This window comes from Pinus tabuliformis, chromosome 1_2 (genome assembly GCF_031772625.1).
Source record: "Pinus tabuliformis cultivar Carrire ecotype Pingquan chromosome 1_2, CPIR1, whole genome shotgun sequence".
NCBI lineage: Eukaryota > Viridiplantae > Streptophyta > Pinopsida > Pinales > Pinaceae > Pinus > Pinus tabuliformis.
The window spans coordinates 334,874,304-334,893,901 of record NC_142298.1 but is presented as its reverse complement, the minus strand read 5'-3'; positions in this window follow the sequence as shown (position 1 = coordinate 334,893,901).

Below are 19,598 nucleotides of genomic sequence, written 5' to 3'. Positions count from 1 at the left end.
GAAGATAATTATAATCTTAATAGGTCGATGAATGAAGAGGAGGTTAGTGAGGTCATCAAAGAAATGCAGAATGGAAAAGCACCAGGCTTGGATGGCTTCAATGTAGATTTCTTTAAAGCATGCTGGAGTATTGTCAAGCAAGATATTCTGAATGTGGTGGAGGACTCCAGGAAGAATAGAATGGTATTGAAGGTGCTCAATACATCCTTCATCTCCTTGATTCCTAAACAGGACAATGCTATGACACCAGACAGATTTAGACCTATAGCTTTATGCAATGTGGTGTATAAGATAATATCCAAAATTATTTCCAACAGACTCAAACCCCTTCTTCCTACTCTGGTTTCTGTGGAGCAGACGAGATATGTGGAGGGCAGACAAATTCTCAATAATATCATTCAAGCGCATGAGGTGGTTCACTCATTGGTGAGTAAAAGGCAGGCAGGAATGATTATGCAATTGGACCTAGAAAAGGCATATGATAAGTTAAATTGGACCTACATCAGGAAGGTCCTGCTAGCTTTTGGATTTGACCACAACTGGGTAAGATGGGTAATGGCCCTGGTGACTTCCTCTAGTTTTTCAATTCTAGTAAATGGTTCTCCATCTAAGACCTTTAAACCTTCAAGAGGCCTCAGGCAGGGAGATCCTCTACCCCCCTTTCTCTTTATTCTTATGATGGAAGGACTAGGTCGAGCCATAAAGTCCACTAAAGAAGCAGGTAAAATCCAGGGTCTCAAACTTTCCAGTAATGGGCAAGCTTTGATCCATCAGCAATTTGAAGATGATACCATGCTACAGGGCATTCCCACAGTCAAAGAATCACTTGCTTACAAACAAATCCTGAGTTACTTCGCTATGGCGGCAGGCACAGAGGTCAGTCTCTCCAAATCAAAGATTTTCTTTTTCAATACTAACATTGTTATTCAGTCAAAATATCTCCATAATTCTAGGCTTTCAAAGGGAAATGCTACCTTCCAAATATTTTGGTGTACTGCTCATAGACAAACCTCCAAACAACACTGTTTGGGAGTCTGTGATTAATAAGCTGCAGGACAAGACGCGAATATGGACTAACATATCTTTGAACTTGGTGGGCTGATTGGTGCTTACAAAAGCTGTCCTACAAACAATCCCCATCTTCATGTTTTCATCCCTTCCAGCTCCAAAAGGAGTTATGCAACAATGTAGAAATATCCAAAGAGATTTCCTTTGGGGTAAAGGAGAAGAAAAGAACAAATGGGCCTTGGTTGCTTGGGAAAAGATTTGTAAACCTAAAAACCACAGAGGTTTAGAACTAGATGATCCTGAAGTGCTAAGTAAAGTTTTGGGGGAAAAATTATAGTGGAGATGGATAAAAGATTCAAATTCTCCTTGGGCTAAGATTTGGAACCAGAAATATGCAAGAAATTGGCAAAACAAAGACCACATAAGAATGTCTGGCATCATAAAAGGCTTCCACATCTGGAATAAAGCTTGGAATAATAGAGACATAGTTCAAAAGAATAGCTTCTGGGAGATTAGAGCAGGAGACCTGGCATGGTTTTGGGAGGATAAATGGCAATAGGAACCAAAGCTATTAAGGTAGGACTTTGTGGATCTCAGAAATGATAATGATAACAAAGGGTTACTCCACGTAAATGATTTTTGGGATCAGACAAACAACAAAGGAAAATGGAGAACCTGGAAGAAAATGGATTACAGGGATGATAACCCCTTGAAAGAAAAGGCTGATGCTCTAATGGCCATTTTGGATCAAAGAAAGATATTGATATCAGTTGATCCTGATCAACTCAGATGGGGAGATAACAATGAAGGCATATTTAACCTTAAAGAGGCAAAATGCATAGCCCTTGAGCTTGATTCCACAAAGCTGGATTGGGTATGGAAGAATCTCTGGAAGAACCAAGGATGGATGAAAACCAAATTGTTCATGTGGCTGGTACATCATAAGAAAATTATGACATGGGAGAATATCCAAAAAAGGGGCATTTTGGGCCCATCCAGATGCTAGCTATGTGAATCACAAGAGGAAGCAATGGAGGACCTTCTCAACACCTACATATTTACCTCCATGTTGTGGGATGGTATTGCCTTAATATTCAGACAAATAGACAGGGACAGAGGAAGCATTACCAATACCCTAAGCAACTGGAGGAGGAACTTCTTTGATTATGAAATGATAAACAAAGCTTGGGCTTTAACTCCAAGCTTCCTAATATGGGATGTACGGAAATAACGCAACAATAGAATTTTCAAAAATAAAAAAAGTTTCCTCCCATAACATCATGGAACAAATTTTAAGATAGCTCAAGGAGACGGTTGGAACTTTAATGCAAACACCCCCTAACACTCTCCCTTCAAATGCTGATGTGAAGATACATCTTCAGTTGGGTATGCAGGGGCTTATTCCTCAGGGCAAGAACAGGGTTGTAAAGTAACTGGTCACTAATAAAGATTTTTGGCACCCTCCCCCTCAAGGATTTATGAAATGTAACATAGATGGGGCCTCAAAAGGGAATCTGGGTATGGTTGGTTATGGTGGTGTAATAACGGATGATAAGGGTTGCATACAATACATTTTTAATTTCAATCTGGGAAGAGCCACATACAATATGGTGGAGCTAATGGAATTAGAGAAATGTTTAGAAATCCTGAAGTATGATAATCTTCAAAATATCATAATTGAAGTAGATTTTGAGCTGATAATCAATTCGATCAAGAGAATCTGTTGTGGTTTGGCTCCAGAAAAGGTCTCAAGACACTGCAGGTTTCTATAGGTTTATCAAACAATCCATCTCTACCTGCAAAACATGAGAACCTTAAGCTTCACACATGTGTGCAGGACGGCCAATAAATTGGCAGACATATTTGCCAACAAAGGTGCACTCTACATCAAAAGTAGTAATAAGTACAAATGGCAAGAGGTTCCTCGGGGTAGATTGAGGGATGATTGTCTTAACCAGGCGAATGAGGACCGAGAGATACATCAGAATAAAGAAGGTCAGCAGTAGCAGAGGTTGGGTTTGTAGATACACAATCAACATGAAGGGGTTTTCTAGAGGTAATTTTGAAAATGGCACATAGGCATTTGTTAGCTTTATCAGTCCAGAACAGCTCAGACATAGAGTTCTTGGGTGGGAGATGATCTGTAGATTAAGGATTCTTTCAAAACTTTCTCCTAACTCAGATCAACTCAGTTTTACTCGGCGCTAAGAAGGGGTGAAGAGTCTCCAGTCAGAAGGAACAACAACACCCCACCATAGGTATATAACTGTTGGCAATGGATATAGCGAACCGGCGAGGTTGGTCTACAGGTTTTTGGATGCTCGAATGGCGGGAATCGCTCCTCTCATCCGTTGGATCAAACAACTGAGGGTCAAGGGTGGAGATTCAAATCACAGAATGATGGGTTTAGGCCAGAGTCTTTGCTTCCTTAGTAGATTCGAAACCTTCCTCATTACTACCTTTAGTTTCAATACTGCCCTCACAGTGGTTTTTGGCTTATCGGAAGCTCTCAACTCCGGAAAGTGGTTTCAAAGATTTGAGCCCGATGCCACTCAACATGCAACACATGGCTCTAGTAGGAGAGAGAATACCACCCTCATCGGGTGGGTATTCTCCAGGCTTCTTTTCCATCCGATATATTCTTCAACTGTTGGATCTTGTGAGGCGGATCAACGGCCCAGGATCACTTTGAATGTTGTTGGGTCCAGGTTAGAGTTGCACCTTATTGTTATTGTCTATGCTTGTTCAGCTTCATGTCAGGTAGCAATGAATTTCGAGCGGACCACATACGCTATATTTATGCCACTTTTTGGACCCGAAATCTGATTAGTTTGGTTTTCAATTCCTTTTCGGGTCCGGTTCTAGTTCCAACTTGTTTGCCTTGTTTCGCTCCTTTGTGACGGATCAAATTGCATCTGTTTTTTGGAGGATGTAGGGGTGGGAGCGCATGGCTCAACTGTTTAGCCTTGGGTTCTCTGGCCCATTCCCTGGGAGGGAAAACTAATTCAATGTCCCCCGATTCCTTAGGGGTGGTTGTAATTTATGTAATTAATCCTTTTTGGTTAATATGAATAGAAGGCACGACTCTTGCTTCAACAAAAAAAAGAAAATAACCTAATCCAAATTAATGGAAGAAATAATCAAATAAAACATCAATCAAGTCAAAGGAAAATAAATAAGAAGGAAATAATATTATTAATTAGTTGTACAAAATAAAAAATTTATTTAAATTGGTTATACATTAAATTTAAATGTATAATCAAATTCAATGCAAAAATTTTGGCTAATCTAATTAATCTTTGGTATACAAACTTTAAAACATTTAGCTATATTTTTATAAAAATATTTAAATTTTTAAAGATTTTATACATTTCTATATAATTTTCGTTATTCAATAATTTTGTTTTATAGAGTTTAGGTGAATCACTTTTATAAAAAATGAAAATATTTGAATTATTTTGGGCAAAAAACATGGAATTTGAGACCATCGAGAAATTTAGCCACTAAAATTTTCTTATGAAATAACATATATATGTATGGGAAATGGATTAGAGATATGAAACTACGTAAAAGGAAATTGTGTTTTTAGGTCAAATGAAGAATTCAGGTACAATGAATGACTTACGCAAATATTTTAAAGTTGTCTATCATCTTGGAGTTGACCAAATCTAATTTAAAACTACAATATGATAACATAGTGGGAACTCCTTTAAACCAAACTATGCATCATGATAGAATGACCTATTTGAAACACATGGGACTAGAACAATGAATGAAGGATGTTTTTCTAACGCACTCCTTGTGTGAAGGTTGCTAGTTCAAATCCTCATGGGTACAAAAAAGGCTAGAATTGTTAAGGGTTGGTGTGGTCTAGGTCAAGTGCAATCCCTCTATGATTTTGATGTCTTAGATTCCCATAACTCATAGTTTCTTAGCCAAATGTTAGTCCTACAAGTCATGAACAAGGTAGCAAATAAATATAAAAAAGAACGACATATTTGAAGGTAGGCATTAACCTAGATATATTTTAAGGATCATGGAGCATCATGGAGTTGCCATAATTTAATTTTGACCTCCAAATGTTCAAAATCATAACATTAAGAAGGTTTCCCCAAGATGAAAATTTTTACAATATGCTTTATAGAGTACATAAAAAAGGCATCAAAAAGTATCATGCAACTAGTCCTCAAAAAACCATTTGTGTTTTCTATGCACTACTTCTTATGGAACATCATTTATCCTTCATATGCAAGAGATATAACAATTGGAATATTATAAACCAAGGATTCACACATTTTTAGTTGTTTTTTGACATGTTTTGTATATAAATTTAGACTAGACAATGCTCTCTTTTTCTTTTGACAGTTGAGAAGTTGTTTTAAGGGGTTGTTGATATGATCCAGTGTTACATATCGAAAAGTTCATTGGCCCCATGCGGAGAATGTGAGTAGCAAAAAATTTACAAATATGGCCATGTTTATGTGCTTGGAAATCCAATTTTTGCTTATTCAAACATGGAACTAAGGCATGTTCTTTTAAGTCTAGGCATGAGGATTACCTATGTCAATTTTTAATATTTGGAATGCATCACAATGGGAGCTTTGACAATAAAATTAGATAAGCATACTGAACAATTACCAAGAACTTTGAATGAGAAAATGAATCACATAGCATTAATCAACACTTCTCAAGCTTTATCGTTGATATTTAAAACTTATTGAGAGGTCACCTATTCCAAGACTGATCTAGCTCAACTCAGCTTAGCTATGTAGCTTTCCCTATAATCAATCCCGCTTATGTCTCTATCCCATTTGCAAAAATCTTTGCAAGTATTGTGCCCTATGAACTACTGAGTTAGTTCACTTCACTCTTTTATTTCAACATCGAGGGATTTCAATAATTTGATTTTATGAAATGTCATATATGAGATTATCTACAAAGGGTAAGTCATCATGACCTGTAATCGTAAATATTAGTTTCAATTAACTAATTTATCATTGTTTGAATAGTTCAATTAGCACTCATTGCATTGGGTGATGCTCACATAGGAAATGAAATGGGATTGAAACTAGTGAAATCCATACTTTAAGGCGTGTACCGAGTAACTAAAACTTCCCTTAAGGGAAACCAGAAATGTGACAACATCAATTAAAGTTTATAATGTTGCAAATCATATAAAGTTTATAATATTCTTCCTCGTGTTGAAAATTAAGCAATACATTAAATCATTTGATTCTAGATATCCAAAGTATGGTTCCAATATAATAAGGGTTCCACCAGCTTGTTAGTAGGGTTATTGAGAAAGGGGTACCATGTTCGATGGCCCTAATACCTACATCTATCCAATCTACTTGTGCATATTGTGACTCTTCACAAAATTTTAGAGGAAAAGGTATGAATGAGTCTAGCTATTCACATCAAAAGAGTCAAATTGATGGTGATCATTTCATGGCAAGGTTTCAAAGGAGGCGGAGGCCCTATGAAAGAAAAATCCCCATGAGTGAGAACCCGTCCAAAGCCATTTGACGATCCAAATATATATATTTTTAATTGAGGCATCATGTTCATGTCATAGTGAATAAAACACATAACCTACTCTTTCTATAAAATCTCCACGGGGTCTTTTGTATCAAAACATTGAACATCAAATCTTCACGAACATGGGGATAAAAAGATATATGTTATATTACCCTTGATACCATGGACAAATGTAGATAAATTTGATGATTCTCATGAATAGGTAAACTATATGGGTCACAATGCAACTCTCCAACTTAATAAATTGTATTTTCTCACACTTATTTATAGATTTTCTTATATTTTGCTTAGTGAGAAGAGTAAAAGTGACTTACTATGTCATATGGCTTAATGTGTGTTAAATGTAGAAAATTGGAGCAGTTTTGAGATGACTTGAATGCAGGGACTCGGAGTAGGGAAGCAAGAGAGATTCTAGGAAGTGATCTCCCTCCTTAACTCCTCAAATCATTTGAATATTGCCCCCCTCTATCTCATCAACTCATTGTCACTGGCAGCCAAGCAAGCTAAGTTCATTGACAACCAAGTTAGTTCTAGTCAAGGAAAATTTATTCTCGAGTTAGGGAGTTGTTGGTAGCTCCAGTTTTTTATAAATAAGCAAGCTAAGGGACTCATTAGGATTCAAAGTTTTACTATAGCCAAGAGTCCATTAACTTGAAGTAGATTTGATTGCTATTGTTATGATGTATTTGACATTTTTATGATAATGAGAAATTATGTTTTGATCCATCACTGAGTTGACTTGGAGGGTTGAAGCTCTTGGGTTAGGGCCCAACCCTAGCAGCAGAAGTTCCTCTCTTTTGTATCTGTATTATTAGCTTAGAATGTTGATTAACTGCTAAATTTATTTATGTTTTTGTTTAGCTTATAAGGTTGATTAAGCTGTTGCTTATTCATGCTTTCATTATCTTAAAGAGTATCTTACTATTGCAGTCTAGTGAAGGAAAATATAACAGGAAAGATTGTGATAGTGACCTCTATCTCATCTTCCTTATGGGACCATGATTAGGGGACCCCACTCTAACATCCCAAAAACAAAGTTTGTATTTTATTCATTGGCTAGGTTAAGTCTCATTCTTAGCTAGATATCTATTTATGATTCCTTGGAAATATTTACAGTTGTTATTCTTATTCTGGAGGTTGTTGTAGCTTAGAAGGTAGTCCATTTCATAGATCTAGTCCTTAACAATAGTTAGATCAGATTTTTTAAATTCAACTCATATTTTCCATGTTGACATGAAATAATTTGTTAATGCAAAGAGAGACAGGTTTTATTGCAGGGATTATTGATCTAGAGGAATGGAATCCTCTGACCAAGTCCACCTAGGTCTTCTCCACCTTCTCTTGAGGCATGCTAGCCCATATTCTGAACCTTTGTTTTCCAACCACCATGAGCAAACCATCTTAAGAAAATCCAACCTGCTTGGCATGTTAGGCTTGGCCTTGGGTGAGTTTCACCTTCCCTACACCTTCCACCACTGTCATGCACCTTTCCAACACTTCATTCCACCATTCTTGTCCTCCAAGACCTCTCATCCAGCTTCCTGTAGCAGTTCAAGACATCCTGTAGTAGCCTATTTTGACCTAAAAATGATAGTATAGCCTAGTTTAGGTGTAGGTTAACCCCTCAACTTGGGCTCCATAACCAAAAGTGCCACCTAGACAAGTCCTTTCACTCCTTTCCTTCTTGCATGATTAAATAGCATTAGCTCTTTTATTTCTAAGTTTAGTAATTAGAACTTTATCTATTCTGCAAGTGTGAATGAGATAGTTAATACATGCATGTTTGAATTATGAAATGATATAATAATCTTCCATTTTCAAGCAACCCTGATAGCTAGGTGATCAAGTACAATATTAGAATAATTTCCTTTCTGCAAGTGATTGGTGTCATTTCATAGCATTTACAAGTTGGCAACTTTCATTTCTTGGTTTTATAAGAATTTACCTTCTTTGGACTAGAAATAGCTTTACATTCCATTGTTAGCAGTCAAACTCCCTTCAGTTCAATAGAGGAATGGTTTGGAACCCTAATGGTCAAGTGCCCCAGTTGAGAAGTGACATGAGTAGAATGATGCATCTGTTGTGTATATAGCACTATCACCTCCAAGTTTGTACGAAACCTTGGGTTGATAAAGTAAAGCTGGCAACCCTAGGAGTTGCAGTAATCTTGCTGCAATACTCAGGCTCATCACTTTTTGGTGTCATTGCCAAGGAGGTTTCTAGTTGATGTAGTTTCTTCTTTTTGTTTCTATTTTTCATTTTCTGGATAGATGTTACTCTTGATTTCCTTTCCATCTTGCATTTGGTTTTTAAAAAAACTCATAAAAAGGAAAAACATTTTTCTTTCATGCCTCGTAGGAGTGGAGACACTTTAGGGAAATTCTTTCCAAATACCCCTGCACCATCAAACAATCAACCTTCCCTCTTCTTTGGTGACTATCAGCTTCCCTCTCTCACTGCAAGAGAGTTAGAAGACTCCTTAGGAGAACAACCTGAAACCTTTGAAGAGCCTATTAGGGAACAAGAAGAAGATGCCATTCCACAAATTTACACCATGGATGAAAACAAAAATGAAGTTGAAAACAGAAATGGGGGTGCTTTCCCATTAGAGAGACTAATGGGGATACTAGGGTGAAGAATATAAGTCCCTTTGCCCTTCCTCACTTCCATGGCTTAACCTCAGAAGACCCTGATACCTTCTTTTTTGAGTTTGTTTTCATCTGAAAAACTTATGATTATACCTCTCATGACCAAAGGTTCAAGTTGTTCCCATCCACCCGCAAGGATGTAGCCTTGCGGTAGTTCATGGGTCTACCTGGGGATAACATCACTACCTGGGCTTAAATGAAACAATCCTTTAATAACAAGTACATGAACTATTGTAGGTCTAAACACACAAAAGAGGAAATGTTTAGAATGACCCTATAGCTTGATGAATCCCTGGAGGATTACGAGGAAAGGTTCCAACTCAGTTAAAAAAGGGCCAAATGCACCCTTGATCCTGAATCACTCAAGTTAGTCCTTCTTATAGGAATCTAGGAGGACGTATTGGAAACACTAAACATGTTGGCTAGAGGGGATATTTATCCAATACCCTATAATGATATCAAGACAATGTTCAAAAACCATTCTAGGGCTACTAGAAAGAAGGGGTAGGGTTAGTCATGCTTTGACGAGTTCCTCTTCCTCCAACACATCTATCAAGAGTGAAATTGGAAACATGTTGGAGGACTTTAAAAGTGAAATGTTGCATAACTTTGCTCTGGAAATGGACGCTATGCAAATCAAGAGGAAACAAGAGGAAGCAGAGAGATGCTTAGCTAGCTTTTGCCCTAAATGCACTAGGAGGCACCCCATAAAGTAATGTCTACTAAATGTTATAAAGTTCTACTTAGTCTGTGAGGAAAACCATTCCACAGATAAATTTCATTCTCTACCTAGATTAAAGGTTATATACCAAGGGGCTGAAGGTGGGGCTAAACAACTCGGTTATATAAATCAAAGGAGGCCTCAAGGACCTCGACCATACTAGCAGGGAATGTAAGGTGCATCACATTCCTATTACAATTGCAATCAGAATGCACTCCTTCCCCCTTGGTATTATCCTACTCATCCTTCATGGTCCACACTTTCTCCTTGTTCTTATTCACCTCAGTCTCCTCCCTAACCTTCCAATCAATCATTTCAGCCATATGCTTCTCCACATCCTCAGTGGAATACCCCATCACAAGGTTGGAGGTCTCAATTCAACCAACCTCCTGCTTTACTGCCTCCACCTCCATCTCAACAACAACTAATTCATCTTGCTCCACCCAAGCAACCTTAAATGCCTACTCAACCAAATCTGAACCTAAATAACAAACAAGCACAATAGGTTTATATTGGAGAGACATCTTACCCTGCATATGTTGTGGAAATTCAATAAATCAACCTCAGGTTTGGAATAGTGCTCCTAGATAACCAACCTCCATCTCCACATGAGGATATTGAAGAGGAAAATGAAGAGAGTGATCCTAAAGCCAATCCACCTCTTTTTCCTAAAAGATTGATCTATCCCACTCAGCACACCCCAAAAGAGACTAAACTTCTAGGAGAACTGAAAAACTTTTTTTTTGGGTTCCCACTACTCCAAGCCATCAAGGATGTCCCCATCTACATCAAGCTAATCAAGGAGAAAATCTTTAAACATCCAAGGAGGAGAAAGAAAGACACCCCTACCATTAATGCCATTGGTCAATTTTCTGACCTAATGCCGGGGAGAGTGATTTTCCGAAAGTATGTAAACCCTGGAAGTCATGTGGTAGATGTGCACATTGATGGCATCATTGTCCCTCACACCTTGATTGATCTTGGGGCTGCCATGAATTTGATGACTAAGGAAACCATGCTCAAACTAAATCTCCAAGGATCCTTAAGAAAGACCACAACAATATTGCAACTTGCAGACAGACCCACAACAACTCCTCAGGGGGTTGTTGAGGATGTAATGGTCTCTATTGATTCCTAGGAGTATCCTGCTGACTTCATAGTTCTACAACCCAAGACCAAATTCCATGGTTATCCTCTCATCCTTGGAAGACCATGGCTAGCCATTGTTGATTCTTACATAAATTGTAGAACTAGGAACAAGACCATTAAGAATGGGAATTTGTCCAAATAGCTGGGCTTGTAACCTCCTCCTCAACCATCCCTAGAGCATGAATTACCCTTATGGTTGGAAGAGGAGGAGGAGGATGAAGTATGTCATACGAAATCCTATCCAATATGCATCCTAGATGTTATTATAGGAGGGGGAAAACCTGATGAAGATGGCCTCATTGAGCAAATCCTCTAGAACCATCCCCCCAACACCATGCCTCTTGATGAGCTGGTGAAGGAGTTCGAAGATAACCCTTGGATTGATTTATTCCTAGTGACCCAAGTGCTTCACATGTCAAAATGGTATAATTTGGTCCATCTCAGAATTTGAAGATCAACCTCTCTCTCAGCCAACCAAGAAGCGAAGTTATGTAACATGTTGAGAGAACACTTAGATGTATTTTCTTGGAGCTATAAGGAAATGAAGGGAGCCCATCCTTCGATGCGTACTCACCACATATACATTAAGGAAGGTTGCAAAAAAGTGTGCCAACCTCATAGGAGAATGAACCCAACCATTAAAGAAATAGTCAAAGAAGAATTACAGAAGTGGTTGGATGAAGGGTCATTTACCCCATCTCAGATAGTGAGTGGGTGTCCCCTCTAGTTTTGGTACCAAATAAAAATAGAAAATGGAGGATCTATGTGGATTACTGAGAGCTAAACAAAGCCACTAAAAAGGAGCATTTTCCTCTATCTTTCATTGATAAATTATTGGATGGTCTTGCAGGAAAGAAGTTCTTGTCTTTCCCAGATGGATTCAGTGGTTATAATCAGATCTAGATCAGCCTAGAGGACCAAGATAAAATCACCTTCACTTGTCCTTAGGGTACCTTTTCTTATAGGGTCCTTCCTTTTAGATTATGTAATGCCCCTGCCACTTTTCAAAGGGCAGATCTGAGCATCTTTGTTGATCTAGTCCATGATTCTGTAGAGATATACATGGATGATTTCACTACCTATGGGTGCAACTTCCTAGAGGCTCTCTCTAACTTGGGGAAAGTACTAAATAAGTGCACTAAAATTAACCTATCAGTTAGTCTCTAGAAGTTTGAATTCTTGATTAATGCAGGGACCATTTTGGGTCATTTAATATCCCAGGAAGGAATACAAGTGTGTTGGGAATCACAATTTCTTTTAAACCAAAACCCATAGGCATTAGTCAAAAATCACATCATCAGAGATAAGGATCCACGAGATGCAGTTATTCCATGTCGCGAAACACACGGGGAGCATTGGTTTATCCAATGTCCAATAATCTTCCCCCCAATGCGAGTCGAGTGTGTATCGAACTCGTGGCCTACGCTTTGATACCACTTGATGGGAATCACGATTGTTGTTAAACCAAAACCTACAGGTGTTAGTCAACAATCACATCATCAGAGATAAGGATCCATGAGAGGCGGTTAGTCCATATCGCAAAACATGCAGGGAGCATTGGTTTATAAAATGTCCAATAAAGTGGACCCAAATAAAATGTCTATGATAAAAATGGTACCTACTCCTCAAAAGCAGAGGGACATCAGGAGTTTCTTAGGCCAATTTGGATATTATAGGAGGTATATCATGGACTTCAACAAAGTAGCCTCACCATTATTTGGACTACTGGCCAAGGACTCTAGATTTTTCTAGTTAGATAGTTGCCAAGAGGCCCTAGAAATCTTGAAGGACAAGTTGACTACTGTACCCATAGTTGGAGGCCCAAATTGGGCTCTCCCTTTCCACATCCATACTGATGCATCCGAAAAATATGTAGGAGTAGCTCTAGGCCAGATATATGACAAGTTTCCTTATGCCATTTACTTCATTAGAAAAATAATGTCTAAGGTTGAATTGAATTACACTATGATTGAGAAGGAACTCCTAGTTGTTGTCCATTCCTTGAATAAATTAGGACACTACATCAATGGTTATAAAAACTTTGTGGATATTGTTGGGTGATTTAATGGTTAGTTAAATCCCTGTCATTTAATTTGTCAACCCAAGATTTTGTAAACTAACGATGTCTACCTGAACTATATGTACTAGGTGGTTATATTTCAGATTAGATTAATATAAATGTAATTAAAAGTAAGAAATTAAATCAATCTAATCTAATCCAATCCAAAACAAGCATATCGAAACTAAAATCACACTTTCATAGATGAAAATCACACCACTTATGGAATTGAAAGCACTCTTACTGAAAGGAAATCACACTCACACTTGCATAATTGAAAGCACACTTGCATGAAAAGAAATAAAATAACAAAACTATATTATGTTACCAATGTACAAAGATTTGAAAACTATGGTTGATGGGGGCCCTCCATTCCTCAGCAAGCACACCAAACTACCATCACATCCTCAAAGTAACAATATGCTAAAGAACCTTGGACTAAACTAATTTGTTGATTGGAAGAATAGAATACATAGATATATAGATATATAGAGAGATATGTTTCTTTTGAAGGATGCACCCCTATTTATACAAAAACTGAGGATGACTGATCAATAAATGCAGATCCCTCAAATCTCTCCTAAATCTACATTTATCTCATGTGGTTACAACCAATCTCATAAAAATCTGAGATACATATCCTCTCAAAATCCTGTCATCCATGATTCTTCTCCTTTTAATATGCATATATAATGATCCTCATCTTCTATAATTACTCCACAAATCTTCATGAGTTGTAACTTTAAATTTGAATTTGTAGTTAGGAGGCCAAGTAGGACCCTTCTAGAAGCTCCAAGTAGGCTTACAATATCACAAAGCATATACCACTTGCATGTATATATGAAACCATGTTAATTTTATAATATTTAATCACAAATTCACTTAAAATACTTAAAATAAATGACTTTTGAAAATATAATGCTAAAGCCATATGATCATGAAAGTGGTTACTTAATGTAGGGTTATGTAGTTACAGAGTTACGGAATGAGGGTAAAATGACGGACATTAAGGTGAAAGTGGATGAAATTTTTGAGGCCGAACACATACTGACCATGATGATATCAAGTATTCAAGGAAAAAGTGTGATGTGAATGCTAGAATTATTAGATGACGAGATCTTCGATCTAAAGCTAACTTTATGGAGATTTTGACACTTTGCGTTTTGAGCATAATTTTGAGCACTGATCACTCCTCCCCACTAGAAGCCTTTTGGACCCCAACAAGATCACTTTCAATTTTCTAGTAGGTGAGGGTACAATTCCCTCACATTTCCAACCTCCATCCATTTGGCTTTTAAAGTATTTGTACCCTTGAGACCCACTCGAAGATAGTTAATACTTCCCCTTTTTGATGTCGTTGTTCTTCTGTCAAGTATAGTGTCTTACTGAAGCTCATCAAGGAATTCATGAAAAAATACTTCAATAGATGGAATTTGAATATTCTCTCCTTTATCTTCAATAAAATTAGGCTCATACAACCTTAAATTATCAACATTAGCAACAACATAAATTTTCATATACGAAGGCAAATCCAACCTGAAGGCATTGTTACCAATCTTTTCCAAAATTTTGAATGGACCATATCTAATTGGTTTCAGATTTTTAACTTCTTCTTGGAGCCTCTCTTTATTAATTTGAAGCCAAAATCCATCAACAACGTGGAACTTGTGATCTTGACGATGCTTATCGTGCCTTTCTTTGCACTTGCATTGGATTTTCACAAGTTTTCTCAAACCTTTTGGTGTACTAATTGGATTTGTTCAATGAAATTTCTTGCTTTGTCTATGTTGCTATGACCTTCAATAGCAACATCTTTGTCAAAAATAAAATCCAAAGGTTATTTAGGCAAGTATCCCAAGCATGCCTCAAATGGCGAAGTTTGAGTTGAAGAGTGCTTGGCTTGGTTATAAGCATGTTGAATATAGTGAAAATGTTCATCCCACAACTTAGGATGCTTGCTGCAATACCCATGAAGAAGATGTATCATTGTTCTATTCACCACTTATATTTGACCATCTGTTTGTGGATGAAAACCTGTACTCTTTTTCAATTTGGTGTCCATGAATCCCCACAATATTGACCAAAAATTACCAACAAAGTGAGACTCTCGATCACTAACAATGGATGTGGGCAATCCAAAATGCACACAAACATTTCGAAAGAATAACTGAGCAGTTTGTTTCGTTGTAACTTTCTTTTTACATGGCATCAAAATAGACATTTTCCTAAACCTATCCACACCTACATACAAATAATCATGACCTGTTTTTGACAATGGAAGACCTCATACAAAATCCATAGAAACACTTTACCACAGTCGTGAAGGAATCAGAAGTGGTGTGTACAATCCTAACTTCCTATTGCTAAGCTTACTGATTGCACATAATGAACATCCTTTAATAAAACGAGACACACTTTCAAGCATACAAGGCCAATAACAATACCTCTTTAGATGTTCCACCATCTTACTTACACCAAAATAACCAGCAATAAGAGAAGTATGTGCCTCTCTTATGATGTTAACTCTTTCTCCCCGTGGAATACAAAGCTTGCTAATATGGTACAACAAGTTATCATGCAAATGATAATCCAATTCCACTACTTGGTTACCTTGGCTCAAGCTTGCATAAACATCTTTAAATTCATTATCTAATGCACATTGCTCAATATAACTTTCATGTAAACAAAAGTATGCTTGAGTAAAGTAGTTGCACTAACAATAGGACTAGAAAGCATGTCAACAACTTTATTGTAGATACCTTTCTTATACTTGATTACCAAGTGGTATTGTTGAACAAAACCCATCCATCGGAAGTGCCTTGATTGCTGCAACTTTCATTGTGATCACAGGTATTGAAATGGTTGATGATCAGTGTGAATGACTGTTTCCTTACCCATCAAGTAGTGTTTCCATTTTTTCACACTTTGCACCAATGCATACAATTCCTTGGCATATGTAGGATAATTAGTCATTGCACCATTATATGTTTATGAATGAAACATATAGGCTTACCATGTTGCATGAGGATTGCACCCATAGTGTAGTCACTAGCATCAGTGTGAATCTCAAATGACTATCTCAAGTCTGGAAGTGCAAGTACTGGAGCTGTACTAATCTTTTCCTTCAATGCATCAAAGGCATTTTGATGTTTGCCTCCCCATTGAAAAAACTTTTTCACGCTTGTCAACACATGCAAAAGAGTTTTTATAAGAGAAAAATTAGCAATGAATTTCGTCCAATATTGGGCTTCTCCCAAAAAACTTCTTACCTCCACAATTGTCTTGCGCCTTGGACAATTCACAATGACATCAACCTTGGAGGGAGCTATTTTCAACTCACCTCCGCCAACAATATGACCCAGGTAAACTAACGAAGTTTTTCCAAATTCGCACTTTGACATCTTAAGATACAATTGTTCTTCTTTTAAGACATCAAGTACTTTTCTTACATGCATGATATGTTCATCACAAGATTTACTGAAAATTAAGATTCCATCTATGTAGACTATGGAAAAATCACCAAGAAATGGCCTCAGTACATCATTCATCACACGCATGAATGTAGTGGGAGCATTACATGAACCAAACGCCATAACTAGCCATTCAAACAAACACTATTTTGTTTTGAATGCAGTCTTCCAAATGTCTTCTTCAGCTATTCTAATTTGATGGTAGCCGCTTCTTAATTCCAACGTAGTGAAAATATTTTTCATCTTTCAATTGATAGAAAATCATCTATTCTGGGCAGTGGGTAATGGTTCTTTATCGCAATTTTGTTCCATACACGAAAGTCCACACACATGCGCAATGTTCCATCCTTCTTTGGAACCAAGACAATAGGTGAACCACACCGCGAGGAAGATGGTCTAATGATCCCTTCGTTCAATAACTATGGAATTTTCTCCTTAATTTCTGCACTTTCCATCACTGACATCTTGTACATGCCAATGTTAGGAAGAGGACAATATTGATGTAATTGTATCTAATGCTAGATTCCTCTCTTGGGAGGTAATCCATTTGGTTCCTAAAACATCTCGTCATATTGGTTAACTACGTCAACCAATTCAGATTTCAAATTTGAATCACAACCTTTAAAACCTTCATTATCAACATCATCGTTGGGTTTGATCATTAGAAGCACAAAATTCTTTCTCTAATTCACTTGTCTTTTCATCTTCCCTACATTAACAAGAGAAAGATTTATTTTCTTGCTATGAGCTCTCACAATATATTCTACTCCACCTTTGAATAAATGATATTCATTTTCATGTCTATGGAAGATAGTTTTTTTGTCATAAAGGTAGGGGATGTCCAAAACTATGCCACAGATATCTAACGACACAACGTTAAGCTCCACTTCATCTATGAAATTTGCAGTAATGGCAAATTTTAGTTTACACTTTCTCATAACCTCCAATTGCGCGTTGTCACACACCCATCCCAGTGGATACAGTTTATGATGTGGAACGATTTCCAAATTTAAACTTTGGACAATGTTTTCAGAGACAAGATTGGCTTAAGAGCCGCTATCGAACAACATATCAATGTTGTTGTGTTTTGATATCGCCCTTATGTGAAAAATTTCTATTCTCCTCTTTTCATTTGGAGTTTCATTTTGTCAGTTTGAAGAACTAGTGCTAGCAATGAATTCTTTTCCTTTTAACCCATGATTTGGGTTTTAGTTTCATCACCCGAATCAAATCCCAAATATTGTTGAGTGGTTGCAGTTGTTTTTTGTTTTCCCTTGTTGTTGTTTTTCTTTGGTCTCATTTCAGGATGAAATTTCCAACAATGAGCTTCTTCGTGACCCTCTCTGGAATAATGTCTGCATGTAATTTTCTCTCCTTCTTTTTTGATAAATGCATTTTTCTTTGCCTTCCCTTTCAAAGCCTTTTCCTTTCCTTTACTCTTAAATGGCTTTTTACTACCTTTTTCTTGGGTGTTTTTCCCTCTTGCCTCAAGATGAGTGGCTTGCACACACACATCATCTAGATTATTGGGATTAAACATTAAGATATTATGCCTAAGGTAACTGTGTAAACCCCCTATGTACTTCAGCAATGTGTCCTCTGAGTGCAAATCTACACCTAACGTCAAAGACCTTTTTCTGAATTCTTGGGTGTAATGTTGCACGTTTTTACCTTTGAGCTGTCTAAAGTTCTGCCAATTCATGATGGATTTCTACATATAAGCTAGAGGGTAGAATTGTATTTTGATTGCAACAATGAAATCAATCCAAGAAACTAAGATCTTACCATGTTTTTAAATCTCTTCGTGAGTCTTTGATTCCCACCACACCAATGTTGCACGCTCCATCCTCAAGGAAGCTAATTGAATATTTATGTCATCCTCTTGAAGGTTTTGAATCCTACAATATACCTCCAAATGATGAATCCAATTATCAAGCTTCTCTACATTCACTTCACCATTATACATTTGCAACTCAAATTTAACATCAAGTTTTAGAAAAGGTGATTTACCAGTTCCTTTTGAAGAATGATGATGAGTATGTGTAAGGGTTGTGTTAGTGGAAGAGGGTGAAGATTCTTTTGAAGAACAAGATGAAGAATATGGTGGAGAGCGTGGAGGTTTGTCTCCATTTTCACTACCTCCTTCTGAAGAGAATTCTCCTTTGGGATGTTTGGAACTTTCCCCTTGCAACTTGGTATTCCTCTCTTTAGAGAGGACATTTTCCATCTCTCTCATATCAAAGAAAGTCATTCTGAAGGTCTTCTCATCTTCTATCATATTTGTAGGTTCTCCTTCATGAGACATGATCTCTGGAGTGTCAATTGCAACTCGAGGCTGAACTGGTGTTGGAGATTGTGGAAACCTTGTTCTCTTTCCCCTTGACCCAACTTCAGCGCGTCCAACCAGCTTCCCTTCTCCTCTTTTGAGTTTTAACTTTGTAAGCATGACATAAAATTGCAAACAATTAAATCCTTATTTCACAAAGAAAACCTAGAGCTCTGATACCAAAATGATCTGATTTGGAATATTAGATTATTGTTCTAAGATCCTTCTCCGATTAGAAACAAACTGCTTTCATTGTGCTTAAGGATTCATGATTTTTTGCAAGTGAAATAATGAGTTTTTATGTTAATTTTATGAGCAATTTAATATAAATAAGAGATTGAACAACTAAATAAATATGTACAGAACATCATCAAAAACACATTACAATAGGAATGTGATAAAGGAGTTCAACCCTCGTGGGCTACGTCTCCTTCGTCTAGCTTCCAATGGCTTGGGCCTCCCTATTATGCTCCAAAGTGTAAAATTTTGTGTTTACAATGGCCAAATGCTTTTGAAACCTACTCTAATCAGTTCAGAATAACCAAAAATAGCTATCTAGCCTCTTTTTGCATCCAATTTGGTTGAAAATTGAAGAAGTTACAGCCTCTCCTAGTTTTCCCACTATTCGCTCCACAAATTGCTCCAAATCCAGCATGATCCTAAAAATTATATCCAAAAT